The sequence below is a fragment of the Vombatus ursinus genome, unplaced genomic scaffold (genome assembly GCF_900497805.2).
Source record: "Vombatus ursinus unplaced genomic scaffold, bare-nosed wombat genome assembly UNPS02014781.1, whole genome shotgun sequence".
NCBI lineage: Eukaryota > Metazoa > Chordata > Mammalia > Diprotodontia > Vombatidae > Vombatus > Vombatus ursinus.
Window position 1 is genome coordinate 9,279,805 of NW_020954559.1, and position 21,812 is coordinate 9,301,616.

Consider the following 21,812-nt stretch of genomic DNA (forward strand, 5'->3'; position numbering starts at 1 on the left):
GGTGAAATTTCTTACCTAGTCTGCTTCCCAGCAGAGCTGCCCCCGGCATCTACTGTTTATTGATTCAGTGGAATTGACCTGTAGGTGTCTACACTTTACTCAGGCCAAACCTCAGCCCTTGAAAGCCTTGTCTTTTCTGAGGTCTTCTCAAGTTATCTTAGGACAACTGCTCTACCCCTTTATTTTTGCTATGCTACATTACTTTGTGGCAATTTTCTGTCTATTTATGAAGAAAATTTGGAGAACCTGGAAATTTCTGATCTATTCCACCATCCAATGATATCAGTCAATGATATAAAAGATCTGGGTTCATATTCAGAGGAAGATAGATTTTTTTTTTTTAAAAAGCCACTCCTACCCCAAAGAATAATATTAAATAGTCACAAGCCCCAAAAGAGTTCTTGGAAGAACTTAAAAAGAAATTTAAAAATCAAATAAAGGAACTCAAGGAAAAATTAGGGGAAAAAAAATCCAAGAGAATTATGCAAAGAAAGTTAACTAATTGGAAAAAGGAGGTCCAAAATCTTAAAGAAGAAAATAACTCCTTGAAAACTAGAATTGGGCAAGAGGAATTGAATGACATCATAAGACACCAGGAAATAATAAAACTGGAAAAAAAGAAGAGAATCAGAAACATCTTATTAGAAAAACAACTAATCTGGAGAACAGATCAAGGAGAGACAATATAAGAACTTTTGGGCTACCTGAAAACTATGATCAGAAAAAGAATCTGGATACCATATTATAATAAATTATTGAGGAAAATTGCCCTGAAGTTTGAGAACAAGGGTAAAGTAGAAATAGGAAAAAATCTACCATTCACCACCAGAAAGAGATCCCAGGAGGAAAACTTACAGGAATGTCATAGCAAAGTTTCAAAATTCTCAGGTTAAGGAGAAAATATTGCAAGCAAAAAAACAAAAAACAATCAAATACTGCAGAAATACAGTCAGGATTTCACAAGACCTAGCATCTTCTACTCTCTAAGACCATAGGTCTTGGAACACTATATTTTGAAGAACAAAAGAGCTGTGGTTGTGTCCAAGAACAACTTACCCAGCAAAGTTGAGTATAATCCTGAATGAATAAAATGGATATTTGACAAACTGAAACACTTTCATGTATTTGTAACAAAAAGACCAGAACCCAATGGAAAATTTGATAAAGAAAAAAAAAAGATCCAGAAGAAATATTTTAAAAAATAAAAACTAATTATATGGCACTCATTAAGGTCAAACTGTCAAACACACATACACATATATACATACACATATGTATATATGCATATATACACACACACATATATATATGTATGTGTGTGTCTGTATGAAAATGTTATCAGTATTCTTAAAACTGTCATCATTACTAAGGTAGTTTGAAAGAAAGGTTGAGGCTGAGTTGTGTATGATGGGATGATTCTAAAAACCAAAATTGGGTAGTAAAAGATAAAAGGGAGTAATTTGATTTTAAAAGTGGAGTGTGAAAGGAAGAACTAACATAAAGGAAACAGATGGGGGTGGAGAATTGGTAATGTTGGAAATTTACTCTCATCTGAGTTGACGAGGAAACAACATGCACATTTGGAAGGGTGCTGAAGTCTTCTGAACATGTAAAGACGTGAGAAAACTGGGGGACCGGTTTGGGGAGGGACTTCTAGAGGGGTGTGTGGATTGGGATTGGGGGATGGGGGAGGGGATGGAGGACTTTTGGAAGGGTGAGGTGGAAGGGGTAAGATGGTAGGGGAAAATAAGTAATAGGGTTAGGTCAAAAAGAGAGACTGAGAAAGAAAATAGTGAGTAAAGATAAAATGGAGGGAAATTCACAAATAACAATTAAAACTTTGAATATGAATGGGATGTTTATAGCAGTTCTCTTTGTGGTGACAAAGAACTGGAAATTGCAGGGATCCCCATCATTTGGGGAAAGGCTGAACAAGTTGTGGTGTATGGTTGTGATGGAATACTATCATGTTATAAGAAATGATGAGTTCAATGACCTTAGAAAGGCATGGAAAGACTTGCAGGAAATAGTGAAGAGCGAAGTGAGCAGAACCCAGAGAGCTTTGTATGCAGTAATACAATATTGTTTTAAGAACTTCTTTGAGCAACTAAGTCATTTTGACTATTCTAAATACACAAATTAAAAATAAAGAACATATGAACAAATTCATTATCTGCATCCAGAGAAAGAACTGATAAATAGAAGTTATATGGAATAGTTTTACATATATGTAAATGCATGTATACATTCTTACTCTATATATGTATATATATATTTATATATATATTTATAAAAATTTGTTTCTAATGGTAGCCATCTCTGGGGGGGGGGAGGAAGGGAAGAAAAAAAGAAAAAAATAAATTTTTGACATGATAAACTTTTTGAATAGCAAGTTGTATGTGGTAGATTTGCACTTTCATGTGGAATCATATTTTTTATTGTACTGTTTTATGGAAATGCTTATTTTGTTTCATAAATTGAAAATAAAATAAAAAGAACTACTTTATTAAACCACTGAGAGATAAAATCAAATGCCTAAGACCATAATGATGGTATGACTTAAAGACAGGGTTTAATCCACATTTTAATGGCTCCGACACAAGCTCTCTATCCATTAAGAAATGTTATACTTTATTTCCAAGGACTTTGAGAAATCAGTTTTCTCCCAGGAGCCTAGGGTTCAAGCAGGTGTTGTGTTGTGGAAAGAGTACCAGTCTATGCTCTGTTCATATATTATTTTTTCCTGAAGATTGCTTCTCTTCCTTTCTACTCATCTATCATTGCATGCTTTTTTCATGTTATTGAGTCTCCTCTTAACTAAAACAATACAAAACAAAAATCATCCTTTATTAGATTATGAAAAGAATCAAAAGAAGTATTATTGTAGGGGACAGTGGATTGCAATTTTTTTTAACATGGAGATTTTCATAGTCTACATACTGACTTTTAAGGTCTTTAAAACCTGATACCTTCATATCTTTCCAGTCTTCTTCTTCCTTCCTTACTTGATCCTTACTACTTCCAGTCCTTACTCCCCTTCTCATACTCTCTGATCCAGTGGCACTTACTTCTTTGGTGTTCCTCATAGAAGATACTCCATCTCTCTGAACTCTCTGCATTTTCACTAGATACCCCTCATATGTGGAATGTCCTCCTTCTTCGTTCTTACCTCCTCATTCCCTTGCCTTACTTTCAGTCTCAACTAAAATTCCACCTTCTGCAAGATCTCCTGATATCCCTTACTGCTAGTGCATTACTTCTGAAATTATCTCGTTTGTCCTGTATATATCATCCATACATAGTTGTTTCAATGCTGGTTTCTCACACTAGAATATGAGCTTCTTAAGGGTCTGTTTTTGCCTTTTATCCTTCCCTATTGCTTATCCCAGTGCCCCTCACATCATAGGTGCTTAATATATGTTTGTTGACTTGATCAACTCATGGATTTGTGCCCTCAACAACCCTTTGTTATGGAGCGCTGAGAGGCAAGTCATTATTAAAATTAGCAGGAGTACCTGATAATATTTGAATCTAGTCTGAGGGCAGTAGAGAATTTCTAGGGAATAATGAGTAAATGGCTTATAGGAAAATGAAATCTGGGATTTATAGGGCTTTTAAGTGAAGTTGAGAGAAAAGGTGAACTATGGATGCAGGAAGTAGAAGAGATGGTTAAACATTTTGAAAAAATAAGGAGAAGGTAGTATGAGATGGGCTTATTCCTGTCATAATGAAGTTTGTCCATGCAAAAAATATGTTTTTGAGTATGATATAAAGACTTAGGGCTTCAGAGATGTCTATGATGTTGTAGGATGTGCCAACCACTTTTCCACCCCACTGGAAAGAGAATATGTACCATTTTTACTTATTTCTTCTTAATTTTGTTTATATTTTCCATATATTTATATATGCATATTGTATGTGTATGTATGTTGTCTCCCCTTATAGAATGTAAGATCCCTGAGAACTCAGATTATTTCACTTTTATCACTGGATCCCCATTGCCTAGCACAGTGCCTGGCACAAGGTAGGCACTGAATTCATGCTTGTTGACTAATTGTTTTCTCAATGGCTCTAGCAATAAGATTCTGAAGGGAAGGGGAGGAGAAGTTGAACATTTTAAAATAGAATAGAGTCTCTCCAAAAAGCAGACAAGGAGTAAACCAATAAAGACATTCTCATAGCAGAAGCAGCCTTTAATTATAGGTCAAACAACCTAAATTGTGCTGGAAATGTTGGCTATACTTTGAAGTGGTTACTTAAGACAGAACATTGCCTATTGTAAGTCCGTAGTGCAGATTTCTTTTTTTTTTTTCATGACTAATATTTTTCTTTCACTGCATGAAACAAAACCCAAGGAGAATGTATGGGCTATAAATTATCCCTTAACATCTGCCACTTTTTTTTCATGCAAATTACAACATGGGAATACAATTCATTTTCACCACACCCTTCTCCTCCTAGCAAACATTTAGTAAATGGTGCATTTGCCTACATCAGTCTGGGCCAATTCAGTAATTTATATTCTTTTTTCTCCCATAGTGCTTTTATTCTGAAACAAATGGGTAAAATATAAACCTTGATGAAGCACAAATATATTAATATTATCCCTTTTATTATTACTGGTACTAGAATATTAACTTTGTTATGTGAGATAGATCATCTAAAGTACAAATGTATAACTTCATAGTAAAATATATAAAAGAGGATTTTATTCCTTCTTAAGTTTTTATTTTACTAAGATCAGATGATTTTCTGTTTAATATAAAGATCTTTATTAAAGGCCAGAAAATGGTTGACTTCGTTCATTTTTTTTCCAAATTACTGCCAATTCACTTTTTCTTGTACCTTATAAAATGTCTGGGTGATCAAAAATTGACAGTGGTGGTGGCCAAATTACCACCAAAGAGTGTATCAAAGCCACATCATTGCATTTCCTAGTGTGTGGAGAAGTCATAACAAATAAAGCATGAAAGGAAGATTTTACAAGTTTTATGCCTGAACTGAAGAGTTTAAGGATGGGATAATGGAAGGATGTTGCAGAAAGAAGAGGAGTAGGTAGATGAGGATATACTTCCATTGTACTATTAATAGGATTCAAAGCAGTTAATTCCATCTAGGGCTGCTGACCTTTGGGCAAGTTCAGTCCTCAGAGCTGCCTTTTAGGCAGGTAGGTGGGGCAGTAGATAGAGCATTAGGCTTACTGTCAGGAGGATCTGAGTTCAGACTTTTAGTAGCTTTGTAACTCTGGGAAAATCACTTAGACTTTCTTAGCCCCAGTTTCCTTATCTGCAAAATGAGAAAGTAGGATTCACTGTCCGTAGAGGTACCTTTTAACTCTAAATTCATGGTCCTATGATCTCAGGGGGATAAAAATTTGCTCAACATTCTAAGCATTTATGAAGGGACTAATATATGTGCCAGGGACTGTATCATTGCCTTCCCACATCTATTTGTTAGTACTCTCCTCCAGAATTACTTTTGCATATATATTTAATTGACCCTACCTGTATACTTGCTATTTCCCCAGAGCAGAATGTAAACTCTTTGAAAGCAGGGACTGTTTTCATTTTTGTTTTTGTATCTTCATGTCTAGCATAGTGCTTGGCAACTAATAGGTACTTTAAAAAATACTTGTTTAATGACCAATGTGAAAATATGTTTAATAGGAATGTATATGTAGAGCCTATATCAGATTGCATGCCATTTTGGAGAGAGCAAGGAGATGGAGGGGGAGAAAATTTAATACTCAAAAGCTTATGGAAGTGAATGTTGAAAACTAAAAATAAATAAATTAATAAAAAAAAGAAAAAAAACTTGTTTAATTAAGTTAGAAAAGCTTGTGGCCTCATTCATCTTTGTAGAGACAGTGCAAAGTGGCAAAAAGGGGGGCACAGGGTGCTAAGGATTACATAGGTTTTAGATAATTTGAATCAATTCTACAAGCAAATAAAATTCTATATGTGTCATACTGAGTTATGTAGGTTTATTTTTTTCAACAAGCTAGAGATGAAAGTGATAAGTTTTTCTTTCTGCTAATGTAACATTCTTGTCTAAACTTTTATTTACTGTATTTTAAGGTTTGACAGTTCGAGGTCTGTGAATTATATAAGATTTTACTCAGGAGTTAAAAGTGATATGTACCCTTGAATTTAGGAAGATAATGTTTATCTCTTATAAATATTAGTAACAACAATGTGCCCTATTTTACATTGACAATAAACTTTTCTATTGATACTTATTTTTGTAACATCTGTGTACGTGCCAAATTTCATTGAAACTCACTAAAAATCCCAGAAAAGTTGTGTTTGAAAAATGTTGACAGCTGCCATTTTGTTTGAGAATATCAGACCATGCTTTACCACACAAATTATATGTCTTTTGTGATAGTACCAAACATATTTCATTACTATTCCTTTGGAATACACTCAGGTAGGATGTATAGAGTGTATCGTGTTCTACTTCTGATCTTGTTATATCTTTAAAGTAAATATCCCTTTGTAAAGGCTAATTGCTATCAAGTGGTTAATTGGAACTGGAGTGCTAGTCATTGGTACCTAAGAATATGGGAATATCCACTAACATTGAGCCTTCCCTTCCCAGGTCAGAGGCTTGAATTTGTAAGTTTTACTATTTGGGAGTTTTTATGTTTACTTTGATAAATCTATGATCTCACTGATGTGGTCAGCTTCTCTAGAGAAAAAGAGCACAACCTCATTTTGTGTGACTTTATTTTATGTTGCTTTATAAATCCTGTAAATCATACATAAGAGGGGTACCGCTACTATGTTAGGAGATTTTCCCCAGTTCTCTTGACACGGTATAGGTACCACTGGAACTCATGGACATTATGTTCATGTCATCTTTTATTCTCACCACCTGACCAGCCCAGTGAGGTAGTTCTCTGATGGAACCCTTTATACCACTTCTCTTGCTGAATTCTTGCTTGGTAATAGGTATAGCCTATTCATAGCCACCATGTTCCTTTCACTTGAAATTTGGTGATGTTCAACTTTAAATCTTTGGAGACTATAGTGTTCTATTACTTGTGGCCTCATAGAATTACTAGAAGAATATCCCAGAAAATATTTTTTGTTTCAAAAAGAAGCTTGGGGCTATTAAAAGTACTGTACAACTTCCCAAAGCTTACTTTCCTCCTCTTTTGCTCAATTCTGGAGTCAGATCATTGTCCATTTCAGTGTCTATTGAAAATAAAAGTACTGGTGAGCAGAACTAGGAGAAAATGCCCCAAATCACTACTAATTTGAGAAATACAAATTAAAGCAATTCACATCCACCAAAGTGGCAAAGATGACAAAAAGTAAAAATGGTAAATGTTGGTGGGGCTATTGGAAAATACTTACATTGATGCATTGTCAGCAGACCTGTGAAAGGGTACAACTGATCTGGAAAGCAATTTGAAATTATATGCAAAAAGTTTCTAAACCATAACTTTCCAGCTATACCATTGGTATCTCTCTACCCAAAAAAGATCAAGGAAAGAGAAAAAAGATAATTTACATACAAGAATATTTAATGGCAGTTTTTTTTTGTAGTGGCAAGAAGTGGGGAAGGAGGCTAAAAAGAGGCCAAGCAATTAAGAAATGGCTGAATAAGTTGTAGTATACAAATGTGATGGAGTACTATGTGCTGTAAGAAATCAGGAAATGGAACATTTTGAAAAGACATGGAAAGACTTATCTGAACAGATACAGAGTGAAGTAAGGAAAACCAAAAAGTATATTATAACATCAATATTATAAAAATGAACAATTTTGAGGACTTTCATAAACTGATGAGAAATGAAATGAGCAGAATCAGAACAATTTATGCAATAACAACAATGCTACTAAAACAAACAACTTTGAAAGCTGTAAGAATTACAATCAATACAATTAATGGTTGTAATTATAAGCAATAATTGTAATCATATTTATGTATAATTATAATCAGTATATTCATGATTCCAGAAAACCAATGATGAAACATGCTATCCATGACAGAAATGTGATGGATTTAGGGTCCAAAATAAGGGATATATTTTTGTATAAAACCACTGAGGAAATTTAATTTTCTTGACAATATGTGCTTATTATGTTTTTTTTCCTTTTCTTTTCTTTTAGTGGCATGGAGGTAGGAAGGAGAGAAAATATATTTCTGTTAATTTTTAAAAACTGAAAGGTAGGAGGTGCTACAGCTGTGAAATATTACATGTTCTTTTAGATGAGGTCACTGTTTTATTAGTTTTACTTAATTCTTTTACTTTGTTAAAAGAGAATTCTTATGAAATGAGAGTAATCTATAAATTAATATAAAAACAAAGCATATCAGTAAAACTTTAAAATAAAACAAAAAAGTTGGCAAAAAAGAAAACCAAGGATGAACACCTTTGGTTACTGTATGTCTCACTTTCGTACCTTTCTTGATATTAATGTAAACTTTTGAATAATCCTATTTCTCATGATTATCATAATCACATAAATGAACTGGGCCCAGCTATAAATCAGGGAAAAGCAAAGTTGATGGAGAATGTCTTCTGTTCAGATTTTGATATGCAAACGAAAGGGCAATCCATAAGAATGGCCAATTAGCGCACCTATGTTGGAAAAATACAGCAGACAGACTATCTAGCAGATAGAATTGAATGGCAGATTGACAGCAGGATGGATTGCCTACAAGAAACTGTGGAGTACTTTTAATGACCCTAAACTCATCTCTGACACAAAGGTTCATCTTTTGAACAAGAATGTTTGTCCAGTAGTATGATGAAAGTCATAGAATAGCAAAATCTTTGAAGAATTAATTCAGTATGAGTAGACTGCAATGCATTATGCAGAACTGTTCAAGTGTCACACAGAATTTCATCAGAAAAAGGCAGGTCAGTTCCTTAACTAGAATGAGGTAAATCAGTAAACAATCCATCTGGTGAGAGAACTAGAGGAAAGCCCATAGCATATTGCATGAACATCCCAGTGGTGGATTTATGGGAGGATATAAACAAGAATGGCATAATGTGGGGAGATTTGTATGGCAATCTGTATCATTGGAGGAAGTGTCCATGTCATTGAACTCATAGATCTATTGAAATACTGAAGCACTTAAATAAGCTGATCATCAGAAGGTCATTGAATAATATTTTTAGCTGTTAACATCTTTCAAAGAATCTTTTATTAATTTGACATACATTTGGGAGATAACACATTGGAGTAAATATTGAAGGAGTGTTTTACTCTGTTGTATCAAATTATTCTTTGAAATCCAACAAAAAACATCCAAATAACTTTTAAAAGTACATTTATAGCAATAAAATATTAAATATATAGCAAAAAACATGCCAGGGCACAATGTGACCTTTGTAAAGATAATGGTAAAATTTCATAAGCAGAAACAAAGGAAGATCTAAGTAACTGGGAGAATACCTGGAGAAAATTTCAATGCTCATTATTGGGTTAGAACAATGTAGCAAAACTTGTGATATCTCCTAAATTAGTTTACATATTAACAACAATACTAATTAACATACAAATGCTGTATTTTTAAACAAAATTATAACATCATAGAAGAAATACAGAAACATAAATGGTCTTGGATAGTAAGGGATGATTTGAAAAATAAATAACAATGAAGGTATATTTGTCCTCCTAAACTTTAAAACATATCATAAAAATATAGTGTAAAAACATATAAAAATACAAAAAAAATCTGACAATGAGTGAAAAATAGAAAAACGTACAACTGAAACACAAGAAATGTCCTTAAAATAATAGCCAATATTCAGAAGTTCAGAGTTCAGGAAACTTTGGGAACATAAAAATCGTGGAAAAGCATTCCTTATTTAACATGTCTTATTGTTATAACTGGAAAATAGTGTGACAAAAATTAATTTGGTCCTCATCTCACACCATACACTATAATAAATTTCAGTTTGATCATTGACTTAAACAAAACAAAACATTTAAATGTTGGAAGGGAATGAAATAAAATCTATCTTGGTGTGGATGAGTGTGTTTTAATCTATTAAGCAACTGGAATAGCTTATTGGAGGACAAGGTAGATTCAATTAATAAAATGCAAAAGGAAGTTTTCATAGCAAGGAATTGTATAGTGAAGACAAAAAGACAGAGTAGATTGGGGAAAATATTTATGAAACCTATAACCAATAAAATGTAACATTTATAGCACTATTACAGATCTTTAAGGATAACACTGCCTTAATTATCTAAATCACTAAAAGATCTGAACAATTTACAGAATAAAAAATACTATAAATAATTACTTGAACAAATATCCAGCCTCTTTAATTATCAAAGATAGATACATTACAAGAACTTTGGAATACTACTTCATACCTATCAAATTGGTGAAAGTAAGCAAAAGTGACAAACTCAAATGTTAATGGAATTGTGGAGAAAAAGTACACTCATACATTGCTGCTAAAATGGTAAGTGGACAGGCTTTTCTTGAGGAACAATTTTGTAGTACAACAAAACCTTACAAAAACATTCATACCCTTTGTCTTCTTATTGGAAACATAGCCTGAGCTTTGTCAAAAAGAAAAAAAAAGCTTTTATTTTCAAAGTTGCTAAATGAGGTGTTATTCGTACTTTCAAAGAACTAGGGGAAAAAAGGTCTAACCCCTGAGGAATGGCTATATGTTATACATATGTATGTATATACACATATATACACATAAGTAACATATATTATTCATGTCTTATAAAATTCCATAATGTAATTCAAATAAAAAATAGGACAAATGTAGGAAAAATTGAAAAGATGAATGAAATGTGCAGTAAAGAAAGAAATAGAAAAATATATATACTGAGTCCAACTACATAAAAAGGAAAAAATATAGAATTGAATGAATGAAGAAATTGAAGGGGACATAGAAAGTATAACTAATATATTGTTATGAACATTTTACAGGTTAAATTTTATTTTTATATAGCTGAAAGATTTGTGATTTCACCTATATGTGTACTTTCTCTACCAATACAAATTGTAATCAACTCCTCAACAACTTAGCAACCAGTAGCCTTTAAGAATTGCTTTGGCCAAAAGTTTCATACTCTGTAGCCGATCAGGTGATGCACCTCTCACACCTTAGATAGGCTGCTCTGAGGTAAGAGATGTACATTCTGTTTCGCTGGTCTACACTACTCTGGAAGAATCTCCACAATGGTAAGAAGCTTAGTGGTATCTGACAGAGCTTGCAGGTTGTAGATATAAGTTTAATTGGTTTTATTTTTACTTAAGGTTTAGTAGATACTAAATGATTCAATTGTAAAATGTCTTTAAGACATGGCAAAGTCATCCTTCAGGAAAATGCATGTGTTTTAAGTAATTTTTACTTATGATAACTTTTAGTAGTGTTATGTTTATAGAAATGCCTTTGAAGAGAAGATTCCAATTCTACATCAATCTAAACCAAAGGTTCTTAACCTCGGGTCCATGGACACTCAAGGGGTCTATGTAAAGGTTTCAGGGAGTAGTGAGTAGGGGGGAAAAACCCAACATCTTTATTTTCACTAACTTCTAAAATTTAACATTTCTTTTAATTATGAATGTAGACAATTAAAAATTATTCTAGAAAGAGGTCCACAGGTTTCACTTGCCTAAAAAGACACAAAAAAGATTAAGAATCTCTCATCTAAAGAAATCATTCATAAGAATAGAAACAGGGAAGAGTAGAAGAAAGCATTTCATTAAAGAAGACTTCGAAAATCCTTGTATACATATGCATACAGTATATCATCAGACTCAGATTTTTTAAAATAGCAATGGGTTTATTTAAAATAATAATGGATCCTAATAGATGTGCTGTGTTCAGAGTTGTTATCTCTCCACACCTTTTTTTTTCTTCCTATGCTAGAGTCAGGCATTAAGAACTGACTTCTAGAGGTTACAGACAGGATTTAACAAGTCCTTGCTTGCCTAAGAAAGCCCAAAGGAAGCAAGAGGACAGAGCTCTGTGTTTGTGACAAAATATTATCTGAGTGAAAGAGGTTTAGGTCTGGTTCATGTTTTAGGGCCGTTTGTTACACTTTCGTAATGCATGCATTGGAAAATAATGTTCGTTTAGTAATGAAACATTTGAAATCACTTCAGAGGCATTTAGTTAGCTTCATGTGTAAAATAGACACAGACCTGTGTTCATTTTATACAGGAAGCCAGCTGGATAATATGAATATAACTTAAAAGACCAATCAGGAAATTGCTGGTAAAGGTTTACTAGCATGTTGGCCACTTATCCTTTTAACCTCATTGTATGTGAAGCTCTGTTGGTTACCGAAATCAGCATGGATGCAGGAATGTCAAATTGGACCTCCTTTGATACATAGTCTACCAAACAATAAAATAAAATAAATAAAATAATAGCATCCTGAAAAAATGGTCCAAATCTGATTTCGTTTTAGTCATAAGAAGTCAGCTCCTCTAACGAAACATTGCCCCCTACTGTCATAGTAAAGAGATAATATTGAAATAGAAGTGGTGTCCCTATTGCACAAAGGGAAGTAGAAAATTGGCAGCTTGCCCATTGGAGTCAGTAAGTTATCCATTTTGACTGATATGTACCATGAATTTACTGTGTAAAGATGAGTTTTCAGTCTCACTTTGTGTTGTGTAGATTTAATCTAGACTTTTTACATTCTTCATCCTCCTACATCATCCTACTTTCTGTAACCTTTGACAGTGATGACATTTTCTCCTTTCTATTCATTCGTCCATCCCTTGGGCTCCCAGATATGACTGTCCTCTTTCTGCTTATCTAACCAGTCCCCCTTTGTCTCCTAATCCTCATCCTGATCTTTTCAGGTCGTTATTTTCTAGCTTCTGTACTCTGTTCTCTTCTCTCCTCTTGATACTATTTTCTTTATCAATCTAATTTAGTCCCATAGCTTCAACTACTCCCTTTTCCAAAATAATTCCCAAACCTATATTTCACTTATTAACATCTGGACCTGTAGCTGCAATTGCTTACAGAACATATCCACATGCATGCCCCAAATCTTTCCCCTAAAGCTGTTTCTATGTGTGAATTCGCTATTTCTGCCAGTGGCACTCCTGTGTTACTCTGTTGCTTCTACTATAAAGTTCCAATTTCTTTGACCAGTATCTCAGGTCCTCCAAAATGTGACACAGCCCTCTTCTTTCCCCCAATATTATCTCATACTCATAGAATTTCCGAGTCTGATGAGACCTCAGTGGCCATCTAGTCCAACTTATATCAGAAAAAAATTAACTTTATGCTAAATATGATTAGTCATATAGCTTTTTCATGAATACCTTCAGTGACCCACTATTTCCCAAGACAACTCATTCCATTTTGGGATATGTCTAAGTGTCAGAACTTTCCCTCCTTTACCTTAAACCTAAATTGCTTCTTTGTAATTTCTATCTCTTGTTCCTAGTTCTGGTTTCTGGGGCCAAATAAAACAAATATAATCCCTATTCTGGGTAACAACCCTTTTGTGCTATTTATTTACAGCCAAACAGGACTACTACCATTGCTCAAATGTGGCTAGTATATTCTTGCCACCGTGCCTATGCTTATGTCATTACCTGTGTCTGGAATTCCACCTCTACCTCCCTCATCTGTTTAATTCCTACCCATACTTTAACACTTAGCTCAATTAACACTACCTCCATAGAATACACCCTGGTCTCCCCAGTCAGTAATGAGTTTTCTCCACTTAGATCCCATGCAGAACTTGTTTGTATAGCTCAGGTACACTTGGTGAAAGACAATGTGATGTAGTAGGAAGAACGTTAAAGTCAGAATATAGAGGCTAAAATCTCAGCTCTGGCACTTGACTAGTTGTGTGACCTTATGCAAGTCATTCCAACCCATTGGAGTTCAGTTTTCTTATCTACAAAATACAAGCAAAAAATACTTGTGATATTTATCTGACATGATTATTGTGTTATTTGTAACCTTAAGGATTTATGGAAATAGGAATTATCATGTATTATTAGTATTAAAATATAACACCTGGTACAAAACAGATGAAACAGATTTTGTCAGGACTATAACAAGGCATGGCAGCTTGGGTTTTGCTCCAGGGTGCTGAATTTAAAGGATGCTAGATTTAGCAGTTACTGATGACACTTGTAGTCTTTCAACAACAAAGTAGGAAAAAGCAAACTTTAATGAACAATAATTAATTAAGATAGGAAGCTATCAGATGGCAAGCTGGCTTAAAGTCCTCTTCTCCGTACCCCCCTTCCCATCATTGCCTTCCCACGAGTAGCTTTGTATTGGTGTCCAAGGATCTCTTCCTCTTCATCATGAGGTGGCTTTTCACCAGCCCAATCACTCAAACAAAGGCATATTTCATGGTACTTGCCCCAGGCACCAAATTCTTGGTTACGCTTCTGGATTTTCTATTATAGTGATTTGCATGTATGATATTCCCTATACGACTATTATTTTCACAAAGGTAATGACTATATATTCTCTAAGCTTTGTATGTTCCCAGTGCCTAGCACAATATTCTACACACAGAAGGTACTTTATAGATGTTACACACACACACACACATATGCATATACAGATATGGAAATGATTTAAGTGTGCCATGAGGTTAATGAGATAATAATAATTCTTCAATAGTCTTTGAAAATTAATTGTTTTTTGTAATGATTGAGTGTACATGTGTTCAATGAGATTTGTGAGAATAACGGTGTAATTTCACAAATTATTTTTGCTAGGATAACAGGCTGCATATGTTACCATCTTCCAATTAAAACCCTCTATGAGGTTTCTGCTTATGTCTCACCAAATTCTCCTTAACATTTTGGTTTCAATTCTTTTGTTAATGTGAAACTAAGCTTCAGTGGCAGAAAAGAAGCTTTGTGCCATCATTGCCTCAGTCAACTAAAATTAAAACGTATCTGTTGAAAAACATTTTCATTATTGCCAGAACTCAATTACTCTAACACCACTAAAAAAGCTCATAAATTACTCAAAATTGTGTGTTCTGCACTTTCTCCAAGTAATCTCCATGGAAAAGCAATGTAAATGGTGTGTAGCTTTTGATGAATTACGCTACTCTCATTTCTAATGTAAGATTGAATTTCTCATTATTAAATGGTAGTAAGCCAAGATGGTTGGTGGCCTAATGGTCAATTAAATTTCAAATGGACTTCAAAGAACCAGGATTAGTTATTTCCTCTTTGCTTTCAATTCTTTAATAATCTTTTACTCAAATCCCCAAGTAATTTTTATAAGTCAGAATGTACTTCATTTGTAGTGGTTGTTAAAAGAATTGCAAAATTCCCTTCTGTGTTTTTTTTTGTAACAACATTAAAAAAAAGCAGATAGGGTTTAAAAAAGTTTTTTAATCAGTGATAGAATGATGATAGAATTAGGATTGATGGCTCTCCATTATCATGTCAGGAATACACCATCTTCAATTGCACTATGTACATTGGTTTAGTCTGCTTTATTCTCTTAGGCACTAATGTACAAGTCTGAGGCAGATACAATGGATGTTTTATGCAATGAACATAAATCTTGCCATAAATATGACCAGCACAAACAACATAAGTTAAAAGAAGTAATATCTTGACAAATTCTAGGTAATAGTCCTTCATCTGTCCTATGACACCACATATGATTTTGTGGGGGTTGGGGTATGTGGAAGAAGTGGCAGTGAATTTACATGTGTTTCCACATTTCTCATAGTCAAGGATATATTTTCAGGCCTTTCTTTCTATGTCTATAAAACCTAAACTGTATCTGAGATCACTCCTAGTTGAATGAAGCACTAATAGACTGGGATTGAAGAAATCTGAGTTTGAATTATCAGTTCCCATTATTGTTATTGTTCAGTCATTTTTCAGTTATGTCTGATTCTTCATGATTCTGTTTGGGGTTTTCTTGGCAAAGATACTGGAGTGGTTTGCCATTTCCTTCTCCAGTTCATTTTACATGTGAGGAAACTGAGGTAAACAGGGTTAAGTGACTTGCCCAGCTAAGTGTCTGAGGTCAAATTTAAACTCAGGAAGATGAGTCTTCCTGTCTCCAGGCCCAGCATTGTATCCACTGTGCCACCTAGCAACCCATATCAGTTTCCATAATGACTAGCTATAGAACCATGGGCAAGTCATGCTGAGCATTAGTTTCTTAGGATTACTACCTACCCTATCAGGTTGCTATATGGATTCCCTCCACAAACCTTACAGCATTATTGATAAATATGAAAATATTACATAAATTTTAGCTGAAATGTTGGAACTAAGTTGCGTTTAGTCAAGAAACACATGCATTTCTAATATGTTTTGGATTTATGGGGGAAGGGTTAGATTTTTTAAAATTATGATGGATTTATTCATTTGCATATTCCTTCCTTTTTTTCCTAAGAGCAATTTCAAGACATCTTGTATTCAGACTAGAATGAGAGTATGTCTGACACAGAACAGCAGAAGAGTCATTTTTTTAAATAAGGGATTATTCATTTGCAGTGGAACAGACTTCAGAGAGATGAAGTGACATGCCACTACCAGGTTAGGTGGCAGAATAGCAGAACAGATAGAGCACTGGACTTGGGTCAGCAAAACCTGAATTCAAATCCTACCTCAGACACATACTTGCTGGGTGATCTCTCCTTAGTTTCCTCAGCTGTAAAGCATGGATAATAGCATCTACCTCACAGGGATGTTCTGAGGATCAAGTAAGATTATTTATGTAAAGCATTTTGCAAACTATTAAATGCTATGTAAATATTAATTAATGATGGTGATGATGTAATTTCAGCCCAGGTCTTCTGACTCTGAGTCTAGCATCTTTTATTGTATCATGCTGCTTCAGCTAAGCCCTTCAACTTTGACACAAGTACACCTAAGAACATTAGGAAGAATTCAAAATGTGTCATGAAGAATACAACTGTTGAAGATGGCAGCGTACAGGAAGAAATCAAGTTGAACCTCCCAACATTCCCCAAACAACTTAAAATAGTGCCTCAAACAAAATTTTGGAATGGTAGAGCTAACAAAAGGATGTCCAGCCTAAGACAACTTAGGAGGTCAGCAGGAGAGGTCTGTGACACTAGGGTGATGCCTGTCTGGAGCACCTACATGGAGTGGCAGCACCAGCAGTGAGCCTTTGAGGTGACAGTAGCAACAGCAGCAGCAGCATCTTTGACAGCTCTCAGGTCAGACAGCAAGGGGGTCAAACAACTGGTCTGTAATCTCAAAAAGAGATTACAAGGGACCTTTTGCTGGACTGAGTGCAGCTGGTGCCAATTGTCAACTCTATTATCCATCATCAGTTGTAGGTTGCAGTTCCAGGGCAGAAAGCAACACTTATAATCAGTCAGAAGGGAACAGGGGCCCTGGTTTCAGTTCTTAGGCAAAGAGGAACACTTCAAAGAGGTGGCCTCAGGAGAGCAAGGGACTTAGTCATAGTTCCAGGACTAAGAGGAGTGCTAGTGCTTTTGGCTGCAGGACAGCAGAGGCCCTCCTCAGATAAAGACCAGAATGAAGATCAGGAGAACAATGACTTCACCTCTCCCTGCATCACACCACCTTGGAAGCATCAAAAATTTGCAGACCCCCAGAACTTGCTATGAAAACAGTAGCATGAAAAAGTCAGAGCACAGGCCAGGGGAGCAGTAACCACACCTCTCCTTAGATCATAACATCTTGGAAGAACTGAGAGCTTACAGACCCCAAGTGCTAGCTTTGAAAACATTGCAAGTAGCCAGAAAGAAATAGTTCAAACTATTGAAGGTGCAGTCAGTATCACACAAAATTTATCAGCTATCACCTTAAAGGAGCAAAAGGCTTGGAATATGATATTCCAGAGGGCAAAGGAGCTAGGATTACAACCAAGAATAACCTATCTAGCAAAACTAAGTATAATCCTTCAGGGGGGAAATATACCATATATTTAATGAAATAGAAAACTTTCAAGCATTCCTGATGAAAATATCAGAGCTGAATAGAAAATTTGGCATTCAAACATAAGACTCAAGAGAAGCATTAAAAGGTAAACATGAAAAGGAAATCATAAGGCACTTGATATGTTTAAATTGTTTACATTCTTATATGGGAAGATGATACTTATAACTTCCAAGAATTTTATCATTGTTAGGGCAGTTAGAAGGACTCTACATAGATAGAGTGCATGAGTGTGAGTTGATTATGTTGGTCAAAGGATATGAACAGACACCTTTTAGAAAAAGAAATCAAAGTTATCTATAGTCATATAAAAAGTGTTCTAAATCACTATCGATTTTTGTTAATTCATTTCAGTCCTGTCTAACTCTTTGTGACCCCTTTTTGGGGTTTTCTTGGCAAAGATACTGGAGTTGCCATTTTCTTCTCCAGCTCATTTTACAGATGGGGATACTGAGGCAAATGGGGTTAAGTTGCTTGTCCAGGGTCACATAGCTACTAATTGTTTACGGCCAGATTTGAACTCAGAAAGACAAATATTCCTGATTCCAAGCCCAGTGTTTTATCCATTGGTCCGCCTAGCTGCCCACCACTATTGATTAGAGAAATGCACATTAAAACAACTTTGGGGTACCACCTCACACCTATCAGAAATAACAAATGCTGGAGTGTTTGAGGGAAAATAGGTTCACTAATAAACTGTTGGTGGAGTTATAAACTAGTCCAATCATTCTGGGGAACACTTTGGAACTATGCCCAAAGGACTATAAACCTGTGCATACCCTTTGACCAATCAATACCACTGCTAAATATGTACCCCCAAAGAAATCAAAGAAAAAAAATATTCATGGCAGCTCTTTTGTGGTAAAGAATTAGAAATTAAGGAGATGTTCATCAATTGAGGAAGACTAAAGAAGTTTTGACATGATTATGGTGGAGTACTTTGTGCTGTAAGAAATCATGAGGATGATGATTTCAGGAAAAAAAAAAACATGAGAAGATCTATATGACTGATGTAAAATGAAGTGAGAACCATGAGACCATTGTACGCAGTACAGCAGTGTTGTAATGATCAACAACTGTGAAAGACTCAAATGTTCTGATCAATACAATGATTCAAGGCAATTACAAAGGACTCATGATGGAAAAAAAATTATTCACCTCTAGACAAAGAACTGATGAACTCAGTGCAAACTGAAATATAACTTTTTTCACTTTTTTGTGATATCATTAATATGGAAATATGTTTTGCATGGTTTCACATATATAATTGGTAACATTTTGTTTGTCTTCTCAGTGGGTGGGGGAGAGATTGGAAAGAGGAAGAGAATTTGGAACTCAAAATTTAAAAAGAAAAAAGTTAAAAATAAATAATAAATTTATATATATTTTTTAAAAAGAATATTATAGCATAATAAACACATGGTATGAGCATTGAGAATACATGGATTCAAGTCCTGCCCCTGACATGTACTAATTGTGGAATGAACAAATGAATAAAAAGACATTATTAAGTGGAAAAAATGCAGCTGTCACTGACCTTGTGCTTTATGACTCAGACCTGGGGATGAGGGGAGGTACAGTCTTTATCTTATAGCTTAGGAATCAAACTTAAAAAGAAATGACTCCCTGAAGACATATATTGACTTAAAAAACCACAAATTAACATTATATTTATTGTATTATGTTTTTGTGTATTTTGTTAAACATTTCCCAATGACATTTCAACTTGGCTCAGGTTTCCCTCAGGATTTTTCTCTTGTAAACTGTTGTTGACAAGGTTGATACCATTGGTTACAGTATAGCTCAAGCTCATGACTTTCCCAGAAATGCACTTAAGATCACAGGATCACAGATTCCTTGCTGTAATTGATCTCTGACATCACTGAATCCAACCCCCTTGTTCTACAGATAAGGAAACTGAGATTGGTTAAATGGTTTGTCCAGAATCACACAGCTATTTAGTTTCTGAGGTTGGTCTTCCTGATTCCAAATCCATTCTGCTGTTCATACCACCAGAAAATATGAGATACAAAAAAGGAAAAAGCAGCCAGGTCAACAGATTCCCTCAGCTACCTTGCCCTGCTTTACCAAAGTGAAGTCTCACCTCCTTTCTTGCTCTTTCTGCTTAGAAAACATGCATTTCTAAGAATGTGGCAGCCTAAAAACCAGCCCAGAAACTTGTTCTTTCATTAAGTACCCTCACAAGTCATCCATAGCAAATGTTGTATTCTATACAGACCAATGGTCCTGCCTTCCGTATTGTTCTTATAACATATGCTCACTAAGGCCAGTCTTTTGTTTCATCTTAAAAAGGAGGAAAGTGACCTTGCCTCAAAGGGTATATAGAATTGAAAGGTCATTATGGCCTCCCTCCATGCATCCCTCCTTGCCTTCTTTGATATCAGTCTTCCTCCTAGCTCATTTGTGAAAAGAATAGACAATACTAAGATTTTCTCCCTTTTCCCGTCAGTGTCCTGTCTAGATGAGTACCGTACTGGCTTCTGTACCTCTTTTTTCTCTAAGGCATCCCAACTCCAAGTATAGGCTTGAACTTACAAATCTTATCTGTTGAGGCTGCTTCTTGCCCTTTGTAAACACAGCTCTGTGGCTGCTTTTTCCACACTGAGAATATTGGTGACATCTTTTAAAAATTTTAAACATTTTTAAAATTAAGGCCCCACTTACTGCAGTGGAATTTTTGAGAAAGTAGATTCATCCTTGTGGTCCAGGTTCATGGACATGAGCACCAAGCAAGGAAAGGTTCTCAATCTGAGCCACTGAATCTCATTTATTGTCTCTTCTGAAAAGTGCTCAACCTGATTGACACCCAAACTGCCAAGTCTATAGAACATTTTTTTTTCTGTCCTGTCATCCCTCTCCTCTTCCTGGGGTCAATTTCAGCCACAATAACTCTCTAAATGATGACCTTTCCCAGGATTGACACATCCTATCTCCTCACTAAGTTGCAGGCAGTAAATATAATACCCTGGGACCCCTCCCCCAGACTATCAGGGATCCTATGGCATAATCTGATTTGTCCACTAGTTCAAAGCAAACACTCCCTAAAATATAACCAGAGCAGATGCTTTTGACATACCTCTATGACTATTTCCCTGTTTATGTCAGGCTTTTTTTCTTCTCCTGGGGCTACCTGCATCATTGAATTAAGTGATTAGCCTCCCACCCCCCACCCCTCCCCTCAAAAAAAAAAAACCAGAAGCAGGAGTCACCATGAAACCAACGTGGCCATATTCTAATAGACTAATGTCTGTAGTTAATATTTCCTTGGGTAACTGTTTACCTCAGAATGCCCTTGGACATTCATGACCTATATGGCCTCATAGATGACCTTGTAAAGATCTATTTTAGCCCCCAGGCAATTGCCTTCTGGCCCATCTCATGGACACCTGATATCCCAGTATAGGAAGTACTGCACAAAAGGTGCTAGATGAATGTTAATCTATTTATTCTACCTATAGCATATTTAGAGTCTGGAGGCAGGCTCTGGAAAGTTGAGTTAAATCAGAAATTTAGGCTATGAACAAACTTTGGCATCTTTGCATTTTGTGAGCTCAGGACCACCTGTGTGAGGGATGAACTCCTGGCCTCCAGAAAAGATTCTCAGAACCGAGCCAAGCTCACAAAGAGCTGGTCCCTATCTCTATGGAAAGAGACTTCAAATCAACCTTGAGAGCAAGTCAGACTCTCTCTCACTTTCCCTTTCTCTTTCCTTTAACTCCTAAACCAATTATAATGTTCAAAGATTCCAAAGTTAGATCTGAGGAGAGAAATAGCAGGTAAGACCTTCTTTTCCCACCAATCACTACCTTAGGATTCCTAGGTGGCAAGGGAAATGTCCTTAGCATAATCAGAAACGATACTATTCTCATACAAAAGGGGAATGCCGGAAA